Below are 16,289 nucleotides of genomic sequence, written 5' to 3'. Positions count from 1 at the left end.
AAAAGATATTTACAGTGAGACCTCAGGCAAATACTCAGAGAGAACTTGCGGCATAATCCTTCTCTCTTGTCTCCCCCCCTCCCCTTCCCCCACCTGCAAAGGAAACTGGTTATTCCTTTCTTTTTTGGGGTTTTTTTTGCCCTTTAGAGTACAGGAAGGACCTAGAGAAATTGTCTTCATAGTTTAGATTTATGTTAGCTTTTCATCAAGCTCCTACAAATTTTTTACTGAGAAGGAAGGGAGAAAAAGTGTTCATTTGGGGAAGGCACTGTGATATCACAAAAAGGATTGGGGCATGTGAAATAGGCTTGTGCAGTGACAAGACAAAAAGGCTTCTCTGCATGTAAGCATGTCAGACACCGCCACAAAGAAGGCTAATAAACTGGTTTTCTGCACTTTTCTTTTTCTCTGCAATTTACTATGAAGAAGATGTGTTTGATGTGATTATTTATAGAAGGTCAGGAATGAAGAAACCCAGTGTGTAAAGAAAGGTGGATGGCCAGCTGTGCTCAGAAGGATGATTGTGCAGCTACAAGTCTCTCACAAGCCTGGATGTCCAACTACTGTTCTTTTCCAACCTGATAGCAAAAAGCAGGAATTTTTTTTTCTTGCTGAAAAATTAAGAAAAAAGAGAAGAACACACATTCTACTCTTCTGCTCAATGCTGTGAAAACATTAGCACTAGAGATAACATGTTCAGGGTAAAGTCAAACACAGAGTCTTTTGTTCAGATATAATGAGGTTTATTTGCTGATGTAAAGTCTATCATACTGAGCCCTCCAGGGCTGTAGATAAAAAAATTGTTTTGATGGTTATTCTGAGGATTCTTCATGGACATAACTATAGAAGCTCACACCTTCCAAGGCAGCAGCTATTGCAGAGGTGCACAAAAGCAGGTATAAATTTACTAAAGAAAACAAAAATATTAAACTAAGAGTCTTAAAGCATGAAAGAGCTGTTTCTTGAACATGGACTCCAAAACTGGACTTACATGTCCCTTCAGGAGATTAGATGGTGGTGTCCTTCAGGGGCCACTTCTATTTCATATCTTCAGTACTGACATAGACAAAGGGATTGAGGGCACCCTCAATCAAAGAAAATTTGCAGGTGACACCAAGCTTAGTAGTGCAGATGACAAACCTGAAGGGTGGGATGATATCCAGAGGGACCTGGAAAAGCTTGAGAACACTGGAAATGTCATGAGGTTTAACAAGACCAAGTGCAAGGTTCTGCATTTGAGTTGGGGCAATCCCCACTATTGATACAAGCTGGGGAATGAACAGTTCTTCCAAGAAGGACTTGGGGGTGCTGGTGGGTGAGGGGCTGGGCATGACCCGGCCATGGGCACTCACAGCCCAGAGAGCCAAACGAGTCCTGGGCTGCACCCAGAGCAGCGTGGGCAGCAGGGACAGGGAGGGGATTCTGCCCCTCTGCTCTGCTCTGACCCCACCTGCAGGGCTGCATCAGCTCTGGGGGCCCAGCACAGGGAGGACATGGACCTGCTGTGGAGAATATGGATTACCTCTCCCATGAGGAAAGGCTGAGAGGATTGGGATTGTCCACCCTGCAGAAGAGAAGGCTTCAGGGTGACCTAATTGCAGCCTTCCAGTACCTGAAGCAGCCTACAGAAAAGATGGAGAGAGAATATTTGCAGGCATGTAGTGACAAGACATGGGGCAATGGATCCAAACTGAAAGAGCGTGGGTTTAGATTAGATATAAGGAAGAAATTATCTTCTGTGAGGGTGGTGAGGCATTGCAACCAATAGCCCAGAGAAGCAGTGGATGCCCTGCACTTGTAAATGTTCAGGGCCTGGTTGGATGGGGCCCTGAGAAACCTGGTCTGGTGCAAGGTGGCCACTTATGGCAGGGAGTTTAGAACTACATGACCCTTAAGGTCCCTTACAGTATACACCATTCTGTGATTCTATGAGGTAAATGTGGTTTCCTTTGCAGATTACAGATGTGAAATCCAAAAATTCTGCTTTACATGTAGAAAGTTCCACAATTTAACTAAAACTAGAATGTTTTTCATCCAGGCTGTACTGGAATCTTCTAAATTATTTACCTGTATGCAGTTTCTTAGCTCATGACATGAGGGTCCTCTAACTGGGACGCTTTTCTATAGTGATTATTCCCATTCAGTCTACATAATTAATTCTACTCAAATCTTGTTTTCCAGACAGTTCACTACCATTAAAAGCAACTTGTGTTTGTTTCTTTGGAGGGAAGGGGTGGGGTCTAGATTTTCTCTGTAATTCATACAATCAGCCCTCCGATTCTAGCAATGCATAAGGCTCATGCAGCCCAGTAACGCATTCTGGTTTGTATAATTCAGCTACAATCCTATTTGGTATAATTCAGCTTCAATCCTATTTGGCTGTGTCATTACATGTTGTTCAGTATTTCTGCTGTGCTTTTATACTTCTCTCAGGGTGGGATTAATATTTGCTGCTCATTGTAGTCGTTCAGATTCTCCCATTTCATAGATGGGGAAAGTGAAGTGCAGAAAGCAAAGCTTTCATTTAGTGAGAGAAGGGGAATGAATTGAAGATTTGTGTCAGATTTCCTAAAGCACAGTAGTGGAGTATTCACCTACTACTGCATGCAACCTAATTCCAGATAAACACCTATCAATACATGTTATTATATACCTTTTCTACAGGTACAAATATTGGATTCTGTTGTTTCAGCAGTAGACAGAGTGTTGGTGTCAAATCATGCCTGCCCCTCAGGCTTTGCCATCATTCTGTTCAACTGGAGTTTCTTTGATGCTGCAAAAGAAGGAAATTAAACAGAAACTCCAAACCAAGAAACCCCAAACAAACAAACAAAAAGTTTTTCCTGCAGAAGAGCAAAAATAGACTGTGGCCAATTCCCACTAATTACCCTTGTTGAAAGCTTAGCTTTTTAAGATGCTTAAAAAAATAACTTTGCTGAGGGCAAACTCTATCACACTTCTGAGTGACGATGGGGAAGCCCAGATTTAGGCATGCTGTATTTTGGACCTCACCCAAATGATCTGTTTCTCATCCTTACTTACTTCACTTCATGATATGACTCAACTCATTAAGCATTTTAGACTCAGGTCCAAGAGAAAGTGTTTCCATCCCGCCAAGGAGTTCAGAGATGGGGTTCTAGAATCCATCACACTACTAAACAGGGACTTCCTTCCACTCAATTCTGAGTAATAATTTGGAAGTGAGACCTTGGTATTCCCTCTGAATGACTGTGCTGTGGTTCATGATGAATCACTTGTGCAGTAGGTAAATTATGGAGAGGGCAAACTCTGCTTCAATTGATTCTCATTTTGTAGCTGGGGTGGGTTTTTTTACTCAGTTCATTTGCTTCATCAGCATCAATTCAGCCTTCCAAAAACCCACACCATTTCCAAAAATTATTGCAGGAAGAGGAGGCTGAGCAAGCGTGGCAACTCATTTCCCTCTGGGCAAATTGCCTCATATCATCCTTCAGGGAATGCTCTCATAAAGGAAACTAGAGATTTTATAAGTTTTTATTCCTTAGTGATAAAGCCACTGCACCTGCTGTGTGACAGAAATCACACCAAGTTCCTGCAGTTTCTAACATCCTCCAAGCAATGTTTCCACAGACCTTCTTTGGAACTCTTCCACTTGCCTCTCCTGGATTCTCTCTGTTTCCAGATGGAAGATTAGTAGCTCATGAGGTCAATAACCTGGATAAAACAGTAGCCCAGTAGGCTCCATTTCAAAATTAAATTGTTCAAATTGAACTAGCTCAGAGTTGGTTGACATTCCTTCTGAACACAGTTTCCCCTATAAAGGCTGAACTGACTTTGGAACATACCTTCAAAGGCAGCATTACAAAATCTTATTACATCCTTTTGGTATTGCAAGGGCTGTAGAACAAGGATTTGAGCCAAAATCTATACTCATAACATTTTCTTTAAATACTGTATCTGGTAACAAATAACTATAACAAGATTCGGTCTGGAAAGAAATCAGTCACCATTGTCAAAAACCAGACACGTTTTCCCCTGTGAACAATCTGATTTTGCATATTTCACACATTTATTGGCTTATAGAGCTAAAAAATGATGACTACAATAGTTATAAGTAGACTAGAGCAGCTGAAATCTGGTTCATAAGAGAATCAAGACTTTTAAAGGTTTAAATCTTGAGAAGCTGTCACAAATTGAAAAAAAAAAAGAAAAAAAAAAGAAGAAACAGCTCATATTTAATGTCCATGTATGTATTTAAGGCCAGAAACAAACAGGGATTTACAAATTGGGATGTTGAACATAGCGATGCCTACAAATTTCAAGGACAGAACTGAAATCACTGAACTAAGAACCATGCTCAGCAGAGAGAGAGGCTCCTAGAAGTAGGACCTAGACTGATTATCTCTTCAAATGGTCAGATGTCTTCTGTGAGCAGCAACAGCTAATAGGGCATATCTGAAACTGTAGAAGGAAATGGAGAACTCATGGAGTTTACACTGACCAAAAGTAAAGATTCTATAAGATGTAATTCAGAGCATCTAAATTTGGATTTTCAGGCAATTGGGTCCTTACTTTTCTATGAACATATGTGTGAAAGAGGCAAAGCACTGTCTAGAAGAGCCATGAAATGGACCCTAGGAACACAAATTATGAAGCCACTTGTGTGTATCTACATTGTTAAATGAAAAAGGGTCAGGGAGAAGGTTGATCATTGAAACTCTGATTTTGCAATATTTAATTACTCTCTGTCTCTCTCTGGCTCTGTGCCAGACTTCTCCATCTAGATGTTTTTCAATATCTATCTGCCCTAAGAATTCAAGCTCTTGGTGGAAAGCCAGTGCCTAGGCATTCTCTTTTATTTACCAGTAGAGCTGATGTGATTAGTAGAAGCTGTTGTTTTAAGTGAAAGAGATCACCTCTGAAGGATTTGTGTGTATGTTCCACTGACTTTTATCAGAGTTCAGGTGAGCATTTGGCTTCAAAAATAATTAGTTCATCTCTTCCTCATCAGAGCTAGATACCTAAAATATTTAAATATGCCTGCATCCTATTTTGTCACACTGGATGCTAGATTTAAGCTTTTTTTTTTTTTTTTTTTTTTTCCTATTTTACACACTGAGCATGCATGAGTGGAAACAAAACACCAGTAGGAAAAAGGGATCTGTATGCAATTGGTGTAGGCTCACCAAAGGTAGGACAGTAAGAAACTGGAGAAAGGGGAAGATATATCAGTGTTCTAGATTTACCAAAGAAAAGATTTCCAGAGAGGTCCCTGTACCTGGGATCCATTAGGAGAGATGTGAAATTGAGCAGTGAAACAGAACTGAAGCACTGAGAAGTCCTGCCCTGGGAGGCCTGAGGCCAGCTTTGTTCCAGCTCTGCAGACTGGCCACAGGGAAGTATATGCACACATTAGTTGCTCTCCTGCATAGAGGAGATGATAATGTCACCTTTATCTGCTCTGCACGTTGGTTTGGAGCAGAGTCTAATGCCTGTGAACCAAGGTGCAGAGATGAATGCACTACGTTTCAGATCCTTTAAAAAAAATCAGTTTTCCAGCAACAACTTGTCAATATAGTAGCACACATATTTATTCATTCAGAGTATATTTATTATTCATTTATTCATTCTATATCATATTTATTCATTCTATATCTGCAAGGAAAGTGAGAAACATCCTCTTTTCACCTCTGCCTGCTACTAGGAATGGAAAACTTGAGGACATACAGAGCTTTGAGGCAGGACCTGACAATTTGCAAGTTACAACTTGTACTCTTTTTGCAGAAGACTTTTCATGGTGAATGTGATTGTAGCTACCAAACTCACAGTGTTCACATATCCTTATTAAGGATATGTAGTAACAAGTGTCAGCAGAGTTCCTGCTTCACGTGCTGAAGCCAGCTGAAGTTGAAGGCTGCCATACACCACCAAAATATCTGCAAAGCTACACAGAAAACGTCCCTTGACTGTGGTACCTCTTATTCATGGGAATCTTTCCAGGGTAAGCAGGGAAACATTTTTCTACTTTATCTTAGTTTGCTCAAGGAACTGAAATCACCCAGTCCTGAGTCACATGCCATTTGCAGAGCCCCTGACTAGGGCAGAGCAAATTCTAAGGGATCCTTTATTCAGAGTGTCCTCTGGTTCGGCAGGGCCCTGGAATTTGGGTGCCCACAGGAAGCAGTGGAGAGCTTTTCCAGCCTGACCATATCAGCCGTCTCACCACAAGAACTTCCTATTTTGGCTGAATCCCTCAATCAATTTGCGGCTGCTCTGTATGATCAATAGGAGGCAGTTTAAGGTCGGCTTGTTTGTCTTATGTTTGTGAAGTGGTTCTTGTTCCCTGGTTTCTCTGTCATACAGCAGAGCTACTACTGTTTGCTTTAAGGATTTAAATCATCACAAATTTTTACAAAGAAAAGCAAAGAATAAAAGGCATATATTTTATACTAAATTTCTTTAAAAGTTAGCAGTAAAATAAACAACATGAAAGAGAAGCAGAAAAGACTTAGGATAAATTATATAGTATGTTTAAGGTAGAGGATGACTTTACAGGTAAATTGGACCTAAATAATAACATAACATATAACATCCAAAATACATACATTAAAAGTATTTGTAAACTCTATAGAAATTAAAATGAAAAATTCAAGTCTAAAACTTACAACACAGATGGTTAATATAAATGTGATAGAAAAAATGTAGATGTGAAACAATAAACCACTAAGTACTCTTTGCTTTCATGCAACCCTTAAAAAGTTTTATAATCTTAGGGAGAAAACAACAGTCACAATACAAAGCCATTAGTGTTTCATGAAAAGAAGCTAGTGAAAGCTACTTGAGTATATGAAAGACATTTGCATTCAGGGTTTTCTAGAGGTGTGGGTAAATGAATGATTTCAGTTACTGGGAAAAAATATTTGCATTAGATAGCTTAATATTTGAATAGGGCAAAAAGGAGTGCATCTTATCTGTAATAGATCACTGCATCCTATCTCAAAAAGAACCATGAATTTGTTGTTTTTCTTTCACAGAGAAGCTCTTCTTTTTCAAGAAGGGATATGGTAGAACAAATGTCTAATTGTTTTCATAGTCCCTGATCTTTTAATCTCAAACTCAGCACAGATATATAACACTGCTTAGCGGGGGAAAACAGAGATTTATTTGATTGAAATGAATGTTTGATCCCTAACAGGACACATGGACTACCTGGACTACAGTGACTATCTTGTTCAAAAGTTATGCAAATTATAGTATAAGGCAATTTAGTTGATTTGCAAGGCTTTTCAGAAAGAAAAGAAAGTTCAAGAACTTATCATTAACTGCTCTTTAGGAAATCAAGCACTAAAATCTTAAATAAAAAACTGGTAAAAACTAAAATTTGTTTAGCTATTTTTTACATTAGAGAAGGCCATTAAACTGTGACAACTTCCTTCAATCACAGAGGAAGGATAACATGGAGGACCAATGTTGGTTTAGTTCTTTTAATATACCCACCCACATGTACAGTACTGGAAATAAAAATAAATTACTTCCTTACTTGCTGACTGGTTTCCAAAATCAGGAATGAAGATTACTGTCCATGAAAGGATATTTGTTCAGAGGGTGTTTAGCTGATTATGGTGTATGAACCAAAGCCTGCTCTGTGAGACACATCTAATTCCTGATAAGGCCCAGAGGCAAAATCTATAGCTAAAGGAATCCTAGTATGTTTGTCACTTGATGTGAAAAAAAGAGACTTTCCAAATCTAGGAAGAGTGAAAAGCAGAAGCAGCCACCAAGCTTAGCTTCCTGGTTTCACATTCACCAGAGTATGGGTCTCAACAAAAGCAATTTCAGCCACTATCTTGAAGCATAATATATCACCAATCATAAGAATTACTCTGAAAAATATAATTTCATCTTAAAAGCAACAATGATGAGCAGTGGACACTGCTTTAGTGATTAAGGTTCCAAAGTAGTTCAAGCCTCTTCCACTACTGTACTTGTGCAAAATTCAGCTGTGAAATTTCACATGTACTCAAATGAAATATGCAGGAGTAAAGAGAATTTGCAAGGGTTGGTAAGGTGTCTAAGAAGTATTTTTTTTTTCTGTTTGACTCTCAGATGTGCTAATATACCTTTTCTCAGTGTTCACTTTATGCAGAATCTTTGAAATAGATATGTGAATAGTCCCATGATAATACTTGCAAAAGGAGATCCTCCTTATACAACAAACAACTACATTAAAAGGTATTTTCTTGTTCTGCTCCTCTCATAAAGCTTCCAAAACTGGTGGAACAAGAGCTGTGTTCTGTTATTCCCAGGACACACCTTGTCAGACAGTTTACTGCTCTCTCATGTGGCGCCCTGTGTCCGCTCTTCCTTCAGGCCAGCCCTCTGGCACAGCCCTTTTGACTCTGCTACTTTTGTCAAAAAAAATTAAGCTGATTTGCAGATTTCAGGCAAAACCATTTTGAAACTTTGGCAAGTGAAAAGAGAGAAAACAGAAAAAAACCCTAATGTGAGAGCACTTCGGTCTGAAGCCTCACATCAACAGAAATGCTTTGCTTCATTTGCCTCAAACTTGACCAGATAATTTTTATTCTGGCATATGATCACACCTGTGGCATTTCAGAAGGATTTGTTTAAGTTTAATGATGATTAAACCAGGTCAAAATCTGGTTTATAAAAGGAAGCTGAGAGAGAAAACTATGGAGTGGCTATTCTGCTTCCCATAACTATGGAGAGAAGCTATTGTCCAAGCCCAGCTTTTTTTCTGGAAACACAGTTTGTCATCAAGAAAATAGCTGATAAGAAATGCAGTATTAACATCTGAGTCACTGGCATTTGCCATATGCCCTCAGTGAAGTTCTTTACAAAATCACTGAGGTAGTGTCACAGCTAAAGCTGAAAGTGATAGGAAGAGATAAATCCAAAACTTCCCTACAGTGAAAAGAAGAAAAGAAATTCTAGAGACCCTACTAACTTAGCACATATTGTTTATTTGCTAACCTCTAAACATGGGCGTTTTTGTCGTTTTGTTTATTCTAATGGAAAAATAGAAAAAAAATAATAAATATTTGTCAACAGTCTGGAATTTCATACTTTTCTATTTTTGTTATCTGTGACTAATTCTGAAGATAAAATTTTATCAATATGCATGCTGAAGGACACTCTCTTTTCTATGGAAGAACCTACCTTTACAAATGCTTTAAAACAGGTAATTAATTATGTATTTTGGAGTTGCAAATCTCAATGTAGGGAAAGTATGGAAAATGTGAAACTAGAACAAAGAACATATTTAGACTTCAAGAAATTAGTTGGACACGTCTTTTTAAATTATACTGACAGAAATTTGTTGCACTATAGAAGTGGGCCCGGGATCGGTATTTTGCCTATGATGCAGTTACAAAATTAATTCTTCAAATGTTTGTGTTAATCTGCTATCAAATTTTATTTAAGTTCACCATTTCCTTACACCTCATGGCTTACTATGGCTCCCTGAAACAAGGTCACTACATCTTAACCATTTAACACACCCTTCCTCCTTAATATGTGCACTCACTATTCCATGGGAATACTTGGCTGTCCCTTGCAGCTTTGCAGAGCTGTCAGGAAGGAAGGCTTTGCTTACAGTTAAATCACACTTCTCTTTTCTCACTTACACTTCAAGATTTCCACATGCTGCTGTAGCATTTCCAGCTGAAATCAGTCATATAGAATCCTCTCGTCTCCTGGACACACCATAAGCTTCTTTCAGGGTGTTTCTGGTATTATGGCTGCATTCCATTATTTTAATGTTGAGGCAAAGTGGACCACAGCCAAGAAAAAAATTATACCAACGTCCCTGCATTGCCACCAGATCATCTAAGCCAATGACTGAAATACAATTAAAGTTAATGCTCCTTCTTTCTGTAGAGATGTAGTGGACATGGAGCGCAGCTGTTGTGATCTGGTTTATGTGCTGCCATTCCCACTTCACTTAACTCTTGCTGGTGCATTTTCAAAGTGAAATAGTCGATGTTCTTCCTGCCTGTTTGATAGAAGATGCAGCACTCCAGATTTCACATAACAATTTTTCTTCTTTATAGGTGCCTGAATTATTCAGAGTTCTTTTCAAAAGAAGCTAAAAATAAGGTGGCTGAGTTCTGCACACCATTACAGTGGTGTGAATGGGTAATGGTTCTACTGATTTCAAAGGGAGGAGTCCGGGTATGAATCAAAATAACAAAACAAAATCTAAACTAAAATCCAATTGCTATTCACACTTTATCAGACTCTGTCTCAGGGGCCTGAGTACAGATATGCTCAGTCCTACATAAATACTTCCTGAAGATCCTACACATTTGTACTTCATGGATTTTCCACTGGTGTTTCTGTGGGCCCTCTTATAGGTGCACTGCAGTTATTTTGCTAAGGTGCTGTTATGGTGTGACAAATGAAGGCAGAATACATCCTTTGGTCTTCAAATTACACCTGCATAATACCTGAACAAAAGTTGATAGAAAAATACAAAATTCCAGGCCAAATTCTGTCCCCTAGTAGTGATATATGGATACCTGGATACAGCATTTCCTCAGTAATTGGTTCTTATAGTAAAAAAAATCTGCCTCATCCTCGTCACTGGAGGAATAATGTAGTAAACATAAACTGCTTGTCCTGTATAATTATTTTTCTATTAATGATTTCACTGATTTCTACACGCACAAAAAAAAAATTAAAAATTATTACATAGAATAGAATAAAAACCATTTTCTGATAGGAGTTTTAAAATTCAAATGAATTTGGATAACGAAGTATGGCTTGGACACTCAGTGACTTTGTATCTGCATGTGCACTATATTCTGTTTGTTACTGTGTTCCATGTAAATCAATCACTCTGTCAGTTTAGAAACTATAAATTGTACATGTATGAATAGATGACACAATGAGTTCTGCCTTCAGTTAAGGATATGAAGATGTATTATGGAAGGAACATTAGTGGGTATATTAATGCACATTGATATTTGAAACAATGCCTTTGAGTTAGTATTTTTTTTAAATGGGGTTCCAGATCTGATTTTGTCTTGATGAATATCTTGTTTAGTCAATATAAGTCTCACAGGTTGGTTATGATTATTTATTGGATCCTGGGTCTCAGACATGTGCAACAGTATCACACTTGTTGACTGTTCATCTGAATTTTGAGAACACTTCCAAAATAAGATAATATGTACCTAAGCAGGGACACATAAAATGCATTCTGTTCTGTATTCTGTCACACACAATACTGGGTGAACACAATTAATGTTGTACGTATTCTGCAAAATAATTCAAATGACTAAGCGTAAATTTAAATTATCCTATGTAAGCTTCCAAACATGCAGGTTTTTGTCATTTTGTTTATTCTAATGAAAAAATAGAAGAAAAAAATATCATCAGTCTGGAATTTCATACTTTTCTAGTTTTTTAATCTGTGAGTAATTTTGAGGATAAAATTTTATCAATATGCATTCTGAAGGGCACTTTCTTTTTTATGGAAGAATCTACCTCTACAAGTGTCTTAAAACTGGTAATTCATTATGTATTTTGGAGTTGCAAATCTCAGTTTTGTTCAGCAAGACAGGCATCTCTGGATTCTCTCCATTTGTTAATATTAATGCCCTAAATAAAAAGATCCAGGCTGTCAGTTTAGACTTCTATCATGCTTGCATTTAAAAAACACTGTGAAGTTGTTATCAAACAGTAAAGGCCTTGCTACAATATCTGTAGGACTTGACAAGATGTCTGCAAGGACTGGACCTGTCTATTGCCAAAGGACTTGCTTCTCTCCACACTTTGAGTTTTGTAGTCAAATCCTTGTCCATACTTGCTTAAATGGCACTAGAAAGTGTTCCCATGCTCTGAAAATCATTTATCCTGTTAAATATTTGAAGTCTGGGTTGTGCTAAGAGAAGTCTCCCAAATTCTGCCCATTGTTTGGGAGTCAGTACAGTACAAAATCCCCTCCACTGAGCAGTCTCCAGACATTGCCCAGTGAATCACAGAATCACAGGGCTATGGGATTGGTCAGGTTGGAAGGGATCATAGTGGCTCATCGGGTCGAATCTCCCTGCTCAAGCAGGGTCATCCTAGAGCACAAAGCACAGGATTGTGTCCAGAAGGTTCTGGAATACCTCCAGTGAGGGAGATCCTACAACCTCTCTGGGCAATCTGTTCAGTGCTTGATCACCTGCACAGTAAAGAAATTCTTCCTCAGATTCAGATGGAACTTCCAGTGCATCAGTTTCTGCACAATACCCATTGTCCTAATGCTTGGCACCACTGAGAAGGGCCTGGATTCACCCTCTTGGCCCCACTTTAGATACTTATATACATAAGTGAAGTCGTATTCTAGCTTCAAAATTCAGTTCAAATAACTCCCAGTAAAAGCAAAAAAAAAAAAAGCTTTTCCAACAATATTAAATGTTTACCTGCAGGAAACCTACATTTTCTGTTGTTCAGAACGAACTAATATGGATTCCAGAAATACAGGAGTTACGCATGGTCTTGATTAATTCTGGAGTTAAAGCATATTTGTAGCTGTCATTTCAGTGATTGGATGCTGTTTCAATGAAATATATGGGGGTTTTTCATAGATTTGAGAGAGTACAGAAGGTTACAGTCATGCAGTAGTAGAAGCAGAAAGTAATTCAGCATAGTTGGTAAAACTGCACAGGTTAATGAACCTATATAGAACTCTGCTAACTTAATGTAACTATTTTAAGTTCTGTAGGAAGTTAATCCTGCTCCAACACCTTGAATAAAGACTGTAAAAATATCTTTGTCAACATTTTAATCTACTTTGTGCTGATAAAGAGAGGGAGAGGGAAGGAGTTGATTTTCATGGAATAAGATGGAGGTGGAACAAAAAACCTCTTTGTCTTGAGAAATATTGCACCTGCATTAAGTTCCCTGCTGATTCCTTAGTAGAAATTTGATTTTTTTCCCTCTCCTCCCTCCCTTCATTATTTTCAGTTCTGAGGAATGTGAGGCATGTAAGTCATCCTTCTTGTCACTGACAAAATTCTTTTTTCAACTGCAAAAAATAGATCTTCCTCCTCTAAGTTATCATCATCAAGTCATCTCAGCAATGCACCTGTACTGTGTAACACTATATTATACTTTCCAGGGCTTCATATTTGTGTGACAGACTTAAGAGATCCATTTCCTGGTCATCTAAACCCTATGGTCAGGATTTCTATGCTAACTAGGAAGGTCCTTTAGGAATGTATTCTGATTTGCAAGCAATGGAGAAATTTTTGTTTCTTTTATCTGGTATAAAACTCTTTTTTTCAAGAAAGGTGCAACTTCCATTGTACCCTCCTTCCCCAAATAAACCTATTGCACCTTCAACACATTGCTTAGAAACTAGATTTTCTTGGATGTACTCTTCTCATTAACTTTACACTTTAATGCTCAAGACTCATAGAGGGTACGGTCAGCTGAGAGAGAGATCTGAGGTTTTCCCAGATCCTTTGGTCACTGTGGAAACCTACAAAAATAGAGGTTGTGTCTAGGCTGGTCTAATAGCTCTAAAATCATTACAAATTATGTAGGCAGGCAAGCACACAAAGAAAGTCTCTATACAGGCTGTGTAATTACGAGGACTCAGTAGATTACACAACCTTGTAATAGAGAATATGTACTCCAACATTCCCCAGTTTTTTTCAGACCTGTTGAACAAGCCTCCACTGGGCAATCCCTAGGCTGGTAACAGCCTTGGAAGATTTATCTCCCTGTACCACCCTCTGATGATGTACCAAGCTGATACTGAAAGAAGCGCAGCAATGTAAGTGAGGCTAGCTTGTTTCCAAATTGGATCTAGTCCAGTCAATCAGGAGAGGGAGAATCTGTGTATCTTGCTTCAAATAATGGTTATCAATATATTAATCTCATATTTTTAACCTATTCCAAATAAGATTATCTAAAAGTCTACCCTGAGCCTGGATTAATTAATTCTGTGCCATAACAACTTCAGTTACAGAATCGAATTTATATTGATGGCATTTACAGAGGATAGCAAGGCCACAGAGGCTGAATAAATTTAAGATTCTGTGATCAGAATTTAAAATAAATTAGTGAACGCCAAGAAAATGCTCAAATTGAACAAGATGGAATATGGAAAAGACCAGTGTCATATGTAGGAATCAGAAAGCAAATTCTTTCTTTTGGGAAGCAAAAAATCTCAGAATACTGCCTGGCAGGTTATACCAGTAAAATAAAAGAAAGTCCTTCAAGATGAAAAACAAGCTCATTATGCACCAAAATAATTTATGTACTTTGCATAAAATGTTAGAAATAATAATTCCAGTTCTATTTTGCCCTAATATATACAGATGAGATTCCTGTGACTTTCAACCTCCTTCTTAAAAGAAAGGTATTACTGGCCTAAATAGAGACCAGGAGAAAATAGTCCAGACGACAGCAACATCAAATATGGCAAAAACAAATTAAAAATTGCATAGTGTCAAAAGCCCTTGTATTCTTTAACATATGAAGGACAAGTACAAAGAGAAACCTTGCCTCAGCATGTTGTAAGACAGCATTGATCAGTTCAGCAAATCCACTGGCATAATGACAGACAAAATCCATTTGACTGCTAACAAGATTTGAACCACTTATTCAAGAACTGGCATGTGGTTCTACAGAAGTGGAAACACTTAGGGATTATAGTATCTCTAAAATCTAAAGTTGGAGGAGAAACTTTACAGGTAGATTGTATGTGGTCCTGCAGCAATGTAGAATTCGATAAGGTTGGTTTCATGCTTTCTCAAACTTGTTCTCTCAATTTAAATAGCATGGCACAAGTCTAATATTTTATTCCCCATAACACTGTTTCAAGTGCTGTTACTGGCGGTAGTCTCTCTTAATATTTTTGTTGGTAAAGTCCTGTATCTACTCTCCCCTATATTGACAAATTAACTATTAAGACCTAATATTTTCCTTATTTTATGTAAAAAAATAATAGAGTTCTGCACCTCTTTATTATTTCCATTTTCCAAGACTTTGAAATTAAGAACTTCTCACTGAAATTCTGCTGAGATACCCTCTTCCAGATGTTTTAAATATCTAGGGTGTGAATTTTCTACTAATATGATTTAAAGTGTCTAACTTTGGAGCTTGCTGTTTAACATCCTGATGAAATGGAAATAATTTCATAGTTGTCTTTAGTGACAGGAACATATTATCTCTCATTTCCTTACTTTTTTCCCCCTTTCTCTCACATTTTTACTTCTAATTCTTCTTCTTCTTCTGTAGGATGGAACATGTGGTAAGAGTGTGTTTAACCAAACTGAAAACTGAATATTTACTTTAAAAAAAAAAGAAAAAATTGCATAGCATCTGATAGCTCCTGCTATGCCTGCAGCAGATGAATTCATGATCTCAGCTCTGCTTGCACTGAAACACACAGATCTGTACAACCAGGACACACAAATGTGGGAGGCCATAACAACCATCTCAGGAGAGGCTAATTGGGGATGCTCTGGAGTTCCTGCATATTCAAAGTTAAATGTTATCAAAAGCCATATGAGTCACCATGAGGCACCATTATGAATTTTATTACATTAACTTGTATTTAGAGCAAATTATGCCTATTTTTATAATCATCTTTTGGGGGGACAATACCTTCTTAAGGTGTTGTAATGCAATCAGTTGCCTGAGACCTCATTGTTTTAGGAAGAGCTTCACAGGCACTTCTAAGGATCATTCATACCAAACTTGACTGAAATTGTACACCAGATGTTGATTTACATAAAACATCATTGAATGTGTTTGAGTATAAATATTTTTTTAAATTACATTAAGCACAGAATTATTCTTAGATAGGAGCAAGAAATTTTTATCTCAGACACACAGTCTGTATTGTCGAGTCATTGGGGGCATTCTAATATATTTTATATATACTCTGAAGATGTAAAAATGTATGCTGCTAAATTATTCATTTTTGTAAGATGAATAAGTTTCTCACAGTGCTCTCTGTTAATTACAGCCATGAGTTTTTTTAATGAACTGGACTTAAATGAAAATGTCAGCAAAATTAGTTTTTTCTCAGGTACATAATATAACATAATCAGTTTTTTCTCTGGTATACAACTTCTATCTGGATATTTTTCCTTCTGAATGTTGTAACTAGAATATTTGAGGATCACCAAAGGAGTAACAAACAGGAAAGGACAGACATATGCACATTTAATAAATATATATGCACCTGTACAACATTTTGCAATTTTTTTCATGTCATTTGGTACGACACAGAAGTAGCATTATCCTAGAATCCCTAGGCACCATGCATCCTATATTCTTCC

Source organism: Melospiza georgiana, chromosome 2, assembly GCF_028018845.1.
Source record: "Melospiza georgiana isolate bMelGeo1 chromosome 2, bMelGeo1.pri, whole genome shotgun sequence".
NCBI lineage: Eukaryota > Metazoa > Chordata > Aves > Passeriformes > Passerellidae > Melospiza > Melospiza georgiana.
The sequence above is the reverse complement of the archived record's forward strand: the minus strand, read 5'-3'. Positions refer to the sequence as shown.